Source organism: Ursus maritimus, unplaced genomic scaffold (genome assembly GCF_017311325.1).
Source record: "Ursus maritimus isolate PB19 unplaced genomic scaffold, ASM1731132v1 scaffold_8, whole genome shotgun sequence".
Classification (NCBI taxonomy): domain Eukaryota; kingdom Metazoa; phylum Chordata; class Mammalia; order Carnivora; family Ursidae; genus Ursus; species Ursus maritimus.
Genome location: NW_024426996.1, coordinates 79,046,620 through 79,057,194, shown reverse-complemented (window position 1 = coordinate 79,057,194; position 10,575 = coordinate 79,046,620).

Sequence of the window (10,575 nt, the reverse complement as noted above, 5' to 3'; positions counted from 1 at the left end):
TGGGCGGCGGGGAGGGGGGGGGGGAAGGGGGGATACTTTCCGTTGGGCTCCGGGTCCTGTGCCTGCAGGTGGGGCTCCGGCTGTGAACAGTGCCCTCGCTCCGGGTTATAATCTGACCACCGTCTAGGTCATGCCTGACCCGGTTCCAGATGGCAGTCCTTGCTGAGAAGGGACAGACTCATCCCCCAGGGGCTGGTGCACCCTGGGCGTTGGACGATGTTACCTATGCTGATTGGAATGAAATTTAGTGCCTCTGGGCCGGACCTGGGCTGGGCTGGGGTCTGCCTCCCCCCAGGGCACCCTCATCCCTCACCTCCACCCCTGCAGGGAGCCGGACAGCGGGGCTGGGCCCTGGTCCTCAGGCCAAGCTGCCCAAACTCTGGGCAGGCTCTACCTTGTCACCTGACCCTTGTCCAGGCCTGGGCTTCCCATCGGATGAGGTCATAGCTGATGTCACTTGGGGACCTCAAAGACCATCCCCGGCCACACCTCGGCCTGCGATAAGACTCATCAGCCCGCATCAGTGGGTGACTCAGAGGGTGGGGTGAGAGGGGGCAGGGACGCGGGCCATATCTGTCTGCAGCCCCCTCCCCTTGGCATTCACCACACTTGGAGACAGTGAGTCCCTCCTCACCCCTGCCCGGCTTCTTTCTTCCTCCTGTGCCATGTGGGGCCCCTGGCCTCAAAGGGGAGAGGGGGCAAAGGCAGCAGTGGCCAGCACTCAGTACTGACCTCGGGGGCCCCGTGATCGGCACCATTAGGGTCCCATTTGGCAGGTGCAGCAGCTAGGGCACAGAGAGGTGGAGTAACGTGTTCAAGGTCACACAGCCTGTTTGAGGCAGAGCCAGATTTGGACCCAGGCTGTCTGACTCCAGAGCACATGCCCGTGGCCAGCGTGCTGTGCTGTCAGAGCAATCACACCGTGATGCCTGGACGATGCTGGGACAGAAGGAAGCCTGGGGGCCTGGCAGGAGGCTGCTCTGGGGCCCAGGGAAGGGAGGGCCTTCCCGCGTGGGTGGTGTTCGAGAGGTGCTCTGATAGCCAGAGAAGGGTTTGCTGGGCAGAGCAGAAGTCAGAGAGCCCAAGGAGACGGTGCAGGGGTGCAAACGGGGCTAGCTAGGGGAAGGAGGGCAGACTTGTGTTCGGATGACATGGTCAGTCCAGTGGTCAGCTGTTCTGAGACCGCTTGCGCTGGCTACATGAAGCCACGGACTGGCTGGAAGGGGGTGCACAGAAGGCCGGGGACCCTGAGGGGCTGCTGCACGCATTCAGGTACAAGACGGTGCCTCAGCTCCGGGTCCTTTGGGGCAAGTGACAGAAAGCCCAGCTCAAACCGGCCTCAGCAGCAGGGAGTCTACCTTCCTGACTGGCGCACGGTGAGCTGGCATCAGGTGTGGCCTGATCCAGGGACTCCCTCCGGCCCATGTGGACTGTGCTCCCATGTGCTGGTTGCGTGACGGCTGCCAGCAGAAACAGCCCCCCCACCCCGGGTGGCTTTCTCCAGCAGCCCGGCAAAACTCTCAGCGCATCTTACTGGCCCTGGTGCTTCTCACGTCCATCCCCGACCCAGTCACGGAGGCAGTGGAGTCGGGAGCTGTGTTGGGCTAGCTCTGATTACTCCACATCTTCCAGAGAGATGATATGGCAGGAAGGTATGTCTCAGAGACTAAGCCGGAAGAAGCCACACGGTGACCAGCACCACCAGACCCAGGCATCCCCTTTACAGGCTTCCTGATGGGCCAGCCAGCCTCTGCCCACACACCTCTGATGATGGGAAGCTCACTACCCATCAACACAATCCCTTCAGTTGCTAGAATGTTCTTCCTTTGAGTTAAAATCTGCTCCTGTAACTCTTGCCTTTGGACTCTGCTAGACCCCAGAAGGCTGTAGAGAATACATCAGCCCCCTCATCTACAAAAGAAGGCTGTACACATCGGAGGCCGGCCCCCAGTTTTTTCTCCTCTAGGCATTTGCTAGATGACCTGGGGCCCCAGTTTCCTATCTACTGGAGGATGAGAAGAAGGAGGCTTCCTCCTGGGGCTCCCAAGGGCCAAAGGAGGAGGTGGGCAGGGTGCTAGGATGTTCCCCAAGATTCTTGCCTCCCCTGGTATGCACACCCACATAATTCCCTTCCCCTTGAGTGTGGGTGGGCCTGACCTAATCAGGTGAGCCCTTAAAAGAGACTGGGTCCTTCCTGAAGTCAGGGGCTTGAAGTGTAGAGAGTATGGAAGTGTGAGGGGCCTATGAAGGGGGCCATGGGGCAAGGACCCGGGGTGATGTCTCAGAGCTGAGTGGCCCTCAGCTGACAGCCAGCAAGGAAATGGGAACCTCAATCCTACACCCACAAGGACGTGAATTCTGCCAATACCCCAAAGGACCCAAAGACACCCCCCCTCACTGAGCCTCCACTGTGGGGTGCCGCCAGCTGACCCCCTGTGAGACTCTGCATGAGGACTGGCCAAAATGTGCTGTCCCCTGACCCATGGAAACTGAGACACTAAGTGGGTGTTATTTTAAGCCAATGGGTTTGTGACCATTTGTGACACAGCACAGAAACCCAACACAGGGTGAGGGCTGAGTGAGCATAGGGTAACCCTAAGGGCACAGGGGGAGCAAGTCTGGGGAAGCATGGAGGGGAAGGGGTCAATGGCCCAGTAAGGGTGGGGGTGAGGTCTGGAGAAGCGGAGGGGCCCCACTGTAGTCAGGGTGGGTCGAGCCACTCACCCAGCTCTGCCCTCTCTCGGGGTGTTTCCTTAAATTCTGGGAACAGTTCCACAGGGGGTGCTGGTTATACCCATTTCTTGGATGCAGGAAACTGAGCTAGGAGAGTTTGAATGGCTTTCCCAAGGCCCCTAAGCCACTGGATGGACTCAGGACTAGAAAACAACTGGGTCTGACCCCAAAGTCCATGTTCTGTTCTCAGCACTACACTCCTGCTCATACCCATTTTACAGAAGGGGAACCGAGGCCTACGAAGGGCAGATGGGTTGCTAAGACAACCAGGCTCCTGGACAGAAGGTCGCCTTGACCGAGCGTCTGCCACGTAGCAGCACAAACCCTTCCTGGATCCTCCAAAGAAGCTGCTATTACTGACGAGTTCATTTCACACATTTAGAAAGCAGGGCACAGAGAGATTCAGTGACTTGCTCCAGGTCATACAGTAAGCGAGCCACAGAATGAGGATTACACCCCAGACAGCGGGACTTGCGCCTCCTGTGCAAAAGCTGGTTTGGGACTCGCTGACGGGGAGGTTGGGTCAGGAGAGCGGAGACAGGGCAGGCAGGGGAGGGGTCTGGATGATTGAAGTGATGAGATCAGGACTGCCCAGACAGCAGGGCTTGGTCTCCTTCTTTGACAACAATCCTCAGCTTTGACTGTCCGCAGCCTGCGCTCTTCCTGGAAATTGCCGCACCCCACCCCATCCCCGACGGGGGGAGTTGGACATGACCCCTCTCCTGGGAGGGGACGTCCTGTCCGCTCAGTCTCAGGACGGCCAGCCCCACCCACTCAGCTGGCGGCACAGCTTGGAGGAGCAGCCAATCCTTCAGTCCCTGAGGCCCTTCCCCCTCCTCATTAGAGCTGGGGGGCCGATCAGTGCCCCCCAATGGTCGCTCTGGCCATCCAGGGTGTTAGGCATGGGCCAGCTTGTCAGGAACGATGGGCAGGGGTCTGGAGCCCCTTTCTCCTTGTCCCTGGGCCAAGCTATTCTTTGGGTCCCCTGAGCTGTGTCCTCAGGGTCCCAGGGGCCTGCTGTGCCTCAGATCTGAGGGCAAGGAGGACACTGATGGCCATCTGGGGCTCCCCTCAAAGCTTTCACACTGTGATGGGACACAGGTGACCCCAGGCCTGCCCCCCCCAACAGTCCCAGCACCAAGCCATTTCTGGGCACCTACCCTGTCCCCTGTAGTTTTAGTCCCCATGTGTCTCTGGGGGGATCTCTTACCACCCCCACATCACAGGGAAGAATACTGACGCTCAGAGAGGTGAAGTGACCCACCCAAGGTAACACAGCAGGCCTTGATTTGGGGGTGGTGCGGGCTGGGAATGTGGAAGGTGTCCAGTTGGGGGCTGGGGTCACACGGTCACAAGGAGCCAAAGGCAGAGGCCCACCAAGGCTGTCCCAATGGGCTTGCACACCTTCGGGGATGGGAGCCCCCCTCACACACCCACCAGCGCAGACCGCTGCTTTGTTCCTCCGACAGCCGCTCTGCCAGCAGCGCCCCACACCCGACCTGGCCCCTGCCAGGCTGCGACCCCCACAGCGACCTGGGCCTCTAGGCTGGACCCAGGCAGACCCCCCAGCGCCCACCCTGCGTCGGTGTCAGGCTCTGGCCACGGATCCCGCTGTCTTCCTGGAACTGCTCCGCACTTTCCAATCAACAGGCACCGAGTTTCACGGCCTTCATCTCGACACTCAGGTGGAACTGAACCCAGCGCCGCTCGAGGGTAAGCCCTGATTGGCCCAGCCTATCAGCATGTCCCGCCCCCTTCCGCGCTGATTGGTTCAGGCGTGGGTCCTCTAACCAATGAGAGTCGGTCCCACAGAAGGAGCCGCTCGCCTGCGCTGTGTGGAAGAGACGTTGTTACCTCCAGCCCAGTCTTTTTCTTTCCTTGGGTTCGAGAAGCAGGAAAAGCTGTGGCCAGCAGCATGCGATGAGTGTGAGGGGAGTGTCTGCCTTGGAATGAAGCCACAGGAAAAGTGGAACTGAGAGAAGGAGAGAAAACAAGCCGCTTTGGAGCCTGGATCATGCCAGGCCTGAAGCTTTCCTCTGTCCTCAGTGGACACAGCCGGTAAACTCCTGTGATGTTGAAATCAGCAGGGGTGGGTTTCCTGTGATTACTGCAACTTCGATTGCTGTGCAGAGGCCATGCTCAGCCAGACCCCGACAGGAAACGGATGAGGAGCTCTCAGCCGGGGTGGCGATTATGCACCTGTTTATAGAGTGCCCATAGTGTGCTGGGCACTGTGTCCTTATGCCCACTCAAGGTCCCCACTTCACAGGTGAGGACCTGAGGCTGAGAGCAGAGAAGTGGCTCTCCCAAGGCCCACGGTGGGGATTTGAGCTCTGGTGTGTCTCACTCGGAGCCTGTGGGGTTCCCTCTCCCCAGGCAGCCCCTCCCCAGCCCTGCATGTGCCTGGAGCCCACAGCTTGGCCTCACTGGACATCTGGAACTGGGAAGCATCTGGTTGCAGGCGGGAGGCTGGCGGGAGGCCTGGGCATGGCTGATGCCTGGTGCTCCGGGGGAGCACATGGTATCACCACGAGCCAGCTCCGTGACCCCGAGGGCTCAGGCTCTGCCACATCTTGCCATGTGACTGTCAGAGCCCTGTCTCTCCTCCTTAGCGTGGACACAGGTGGTTCCTGCCCTCTTGTGCCCTGCCCCTCTCCCAGCAGCTGACAGCGGACTAGCTGACCGGGCGGCGGAGAGCTGAGACCCCCACCACTCTTGGTCTGAGCGTCACCCTCCTGAGGACAGATGCACCCCACACCGCCTACCCTCCCGGATGATGGTCTCTGCTCTCCACCCACCTGCTCTCCCTTTGACTTTCATCCACCCCCTGCCCCACCCCCCTGCCCCTGCAAGTGCTGGCCGGCACGTCCGGTGTCCCTGTTCCCAGGACCCTCACCGCAGGGATTTCCTCCAACATCCCTCCTCTGTTCTGGCTCCTCGCCCCTGCACTGGCATCGCCAGACATGCCTGCACTTCCAAAGTCTCAGTCTCCCACGACCCACCCCCACTCAGTTTTGAAATCGGTAACAGCTTCACTGAGATGTAATTCACATGCTGTACAATCCACTCAGCACAGCATACGAGTCTGTGGCTTGTAGTATAGTCAGAGCCGTGCAGCCGTCTCCATAGTTCATTTGAGAACATTTGTATCGTCCCTGCACCAACCCCGTTCCTGTTAGCTCTCACTCTCCTCTTCCCCTTCTCCCAGCCCCGTGCTTTCTGTCTCTATAGATCTGTCCGTTCTGGACATTCCCAGCAGATGGAACCCTACGGAACGTGGCCTTCCGTGGCCGGCTTCTCTCACTCAGTGTGAGGTTCTCCAGGCTCATCCGCACGGCGGCACCTGTCAGTGCCGCGTTCCTTCCTGCAGCTGAGTAACACCCCCCGCACGGCCGCACCGCGCTGTTTACCCAACTGTCCGCTGGGGAACGTTTGGGTGGTTTCCATTTCTCAGCTACTATGAAAAATGCTATGAACGTGTACGTACAAGCCGTGTGTGGACGCAGGCTCGCAGTTGTCCGGAGCACAGACCTAGGAGTGGAGTGGCTGGGCCATGTGGTGCCTCTGAGATCGGCCGTTGGCGGAACCGCGGGGCCGTCTGCCGCGGGGACCGCAGTGCTGCCCCTGCCCACCAGTGGCAGACGCACGAGGCTCCCATGTCTCCGTGTCCTTGCCAACTCTAGTTATCTCCACCCTTAAAAAGCTATTCACGCAGTTGTGCTAACACATGTGAGGTGACATCTCTATGTGGCTTCGATCTGCGTTTCCCCGATGACGAGTGACGTGGAGCATGTTTCCGTGCGCTCTTGGGCCATATGCATGTCTTCCTTGGAGAAGCATCTGTTCCGATCCTTTGCCCAGCCTTAAATCTGGTTGTCTTTTTAAATTATTGAGTTGCCAGTGTTCCTGGTGTGTTCTGGATAAAAGCCCCTTCGCCAAATACGTGATTTACGAATATTTTTCTCCCTCTGTGGGCGGCCTGCTGACTGTGTCCTCTGAAGCACGAGAGCCCAACTTTGATGAAGTCCAGTTTGTGTTTCTGTGTTTGTTGCTGGTGTTTTTCGGTGTCATACGTGAGGCGGCCTCGCCGAACCCACGGTCACGAGGACTTACTCCTGTGTTCTCCCCGAAGAGCTCTATGGCTTTAGCTCTCCCCTCTGGGTCTGCGACCCTTTTGGGTCATTTCTGTGTTGTGGCATGAGGTAGGGGTCCAGCCACACTCACCTGCACGGGGACGTCCAGTTGTCCCAGCACTGCCCGGTGAGGACCCTGTCCTCTCCCCGCCGAATGGTCTTGGTGACCTCCCTTCTCCCGGTGTGGATTTACGCCCCGTCCCTCCAGCAGCCTGCTCACGTGTCCCCCTGCGCCAGTCCCCGTTCTCGGACTGCACATTCTGGGGGGCAGGTCTCACCCCACTCTGCCTGCCCTTCCGCAGGCAGCTCAGATCTTAGCCATCGAGACATCCTTGGAATTCTGCTCCTCTCCTCCTGTTTCTGTGTCTGTCTGTCTGTCTGTCTGTCTCTGTCATGGTCATCTGGTAAATCCAACCCCAGGACCCTGACCTGCCCCCCTTTCTTGCTCTTTCACCCTGTGACCATGGGCTGAGGACCACTCCGGTCACCCTACCAAATCTCCCCAGTGTGCTCATCCCCCGGTCTGCGGTCTCCTCAAGCCTCTGCACCCCAGCTCAGCGGATGGCCCTGCCTCCCTCTCATTCACAACCCAGGGACTCAGGCCAAAGGTGACCCTGTTATGCCTCCAGCTTCCCTTGCTGGGCTAGACCTGTCCTTTCAGACACCAGCCCTGCTTGGCACCCCTCTGAGGTGTAGCCGCCAACGCTCTGTGCACCTGACTTCCCGCCAGCTTTGCACAGCCCAGCACAGCCCTCAGAGCGCCCCACGCCCTGGCCCTGCTGAGCTCCTGCACCGCCGCAGCCCCCCACCCCGACCGCCAAGTGGGGTCCCCGACTCCAAGCCAAGGCCCTTCTCCCACTGCATTCCTCTCCGGCGATGCCACCTTCTTCCATGTGTACGGGCTTCTTATTCTGAGATTATTATAGACTTGAGGAAAAATTGTAAGGATAACCCAAAGAATACCACATACCTGCCCCAGATTCCCCCCATTTCCGCCTCTCTCCCTCACGCACATTTTCTTCTGAACTGTTCGAGGGTGAGATGCAGACACGTTGTCCCTTTATCCCTAGATTCCTTGGCAGGCACGTCCCGAGGACATCCCCTCACAGATCCACAGCACGATGACCAAAGTCAGACTCAGCTCTGCTTCAGGGGAACCCAACGAAGACGGGGTGAGACAAGTTGAGTGCCCGGCCTGAGAGCCTGAGGTCAGGCTGGAACCCAGCCCAGGAAGGAACTAGGAGACCAGGAAACGTCCAGCCTTTCTGCGGCTGTGGCCACCATGGAGGAGCCCAGCTCACCATCTGCTCTGCATTTGAGGCTTACAGAGGTGGACAGAGAGGCTGCCCTGGACAGGACATAGGTCCAGAGTGGGGTTCTCTTCCCAGGCCCAGCCAGAGGGCACTGCCCCACCCGCCAACCCTCAGCGCATCCAGAATGTCCCACCCCAGGGAAGGGGAGGTGGGCTGGCCAGGAGGGAGCAGCCAAGGGTGCCTCTCTGTGGCTGGAGTGTAGGCGGGAGTCATGCAAGGAAAGGTGGGTGGGCTTGGACCAAGGATGCCAGGCCCTGGTGGGGAGCTCAGCTTTGATTCTAAGTGTGATGGGGCCACTGCGGGGCTGGTGAGTGAGCTGTGTGTCCATAAGCTTGGCACTGGCTGTGGGTAGGGGATGGCAAGGCCGGAGCCCGGAGAGGACAGTATCCACCATGGGCGCGGTGCCCCTGTGGCCCTTGGGGTTGCCCATATGATGCCCCTTCAGCCTTCACTCCTCCCACATGGATGAACTCCCCAAAACCCCTCCAGGCATGTCACAGGAGGTGGCCTCCGGAGGAAGGAGCCCGTGGCATGTTCTCAGCCAGTGTACGGCAGGGGCCTCTGTAATTATCCTGCGCTGCGGGCAGGAGGGTTCAGCCGTGGCCGCCGCGGTTCCCTGCCCCAGGGAGGCCTGGCCGTGTCACCCCAGCCCAGCCGTGGCTTTCTGCAGACGCGGCACTTCCTCCCCTGCCCCGGCCACAACCAGCCTCGGTGACCTCACCCGTGGGGCATATCCCCTGCCGCACCCCTGCTGCACCCCTGCAGGCGGGCCTGTGCAAGTCTCCCCCCACCTGCCCCCCTCTCTACCCCCAGCCTTGCCGGGCTCCCTGCACGGACATTTCCATCTCCTCCTGCCTCTAGGCCTTGCTCTTGCAACAGTCCCCCTAAGACACACTTTCCACTCTTCGCTGCTGACAGGTGGTGGTGACACCCGCATTTTCCTGGCCGCAGCAGCTGGGCCTGAAAACCGGCCCATGGTCCATGAACCCGAATCCACATTTTGCTGTTGCTAACTCAGAGGCTACGTCTGGAGGCCTGCGGACTGACGCCCTGTCACCTGTCTCTCCTGAGGCCACAGGACAAAGCTGAGACCGAAGCCCAGGGCGCGGGGTCTGTGTCTCCTCGCTCCCGAAGTGCTGGGTGGCCGTCCCAGAGATGAGGACCTGCAGGAGGTGCGGTGGGGCTCCCGCCTCCCTCGTGACACACAGCCCCCGCTCCTTGCGTGCTTCTGTGGCGAGGACGTTTCAGACCGGCTCTCTGCAGCTCGCACGTGCGTGGGGCTGTGTTGTCATCCTCAGCTACCATTGTCTCCTCACCAAGTTTCCTGCCCTCTGACTGGCATCTCCCCACGCACCCCCTGCCCGCCCCGGCAGCCTCTGCTCTGGTCTCTGTTCCTGGGAGCTCGGCTGTTTCAGGCTCCGCGTGTGAGTGAGCTTATGCCCTGTCCGTCTGCGTCTGACTCCCCTCCGCCTGACGTCCCCAGGCGCGTCCGTGTTGTTGCGAGTGGCAGGATTCTGTTCTTTCTCGTGGCTGAAGAATATCCCCTGTCTGCACGCACCTCACCTTCTTCGGCAGCTCACCCCTCAGGGGACACGTGGGGCGTTTCCATGTGTCGGCTGTTGTGACGGCGCTGCCGTGAACATGGGGTGCACGCGACTCCCCCACATCCTGTTTGCAGGCCCTTCGCACCTATACCCGGAACTGGGGCCATAGAGCAGCTCTATTTTTATTTTCTGAGGAACCCTCCTGTTTTCCGGAGTGGCTGCCCCAGCTTGCGTTCCCACCAACAGTGCACAGGGGGCGCTTTCCTCCACATCCTCGCCAGCACCTGCTGCTTCTGTCTCTGATACGAGCCATTCTGACAGGTGTGGGGTGAGAGCTCGGTGTGGTTTTGATTCTCATTTCCTGATGGATAATGATGTTGAGCCTCTTTACATGTCCCTGTTGGTCATTTGAGTGTCTTTTTTGGAAGCTGTATGAGTTCCTTTTCTATTTTGGATATAAACGTCTTCTCAGATAAACAGTTGGCAAATATCTTCTCCCACTCCATAGGCTACCTTTCATTTTGGTCATTCTCTGACCTGCTCTGTGAGTCTGGGCCAGAGCTCCACCGTTGGAGGCTCTGTACACAGGGCTCTGCACACCACGGCTCTGCACTCACCTTCTCTGACCTGCTCTGTGAGGCCGGGCCAGGGGGCTCTGCAGTTGGAGGCTCTGCACACAGGGCTCTGCACACCAGGGTTCTGTGCTCACCTTCTCTGATCTGCCCTGTGAGTCTGGGCCAGGGCTCCGCAGGCGGGGCCTCTATGGTTCCAAATCTCGGCGGGCAACAGGACAACATGTAGAATTTTGAAGGAAAAGCGTCGCCTCCTGCAAGGATTTCATTCCAACCAAGT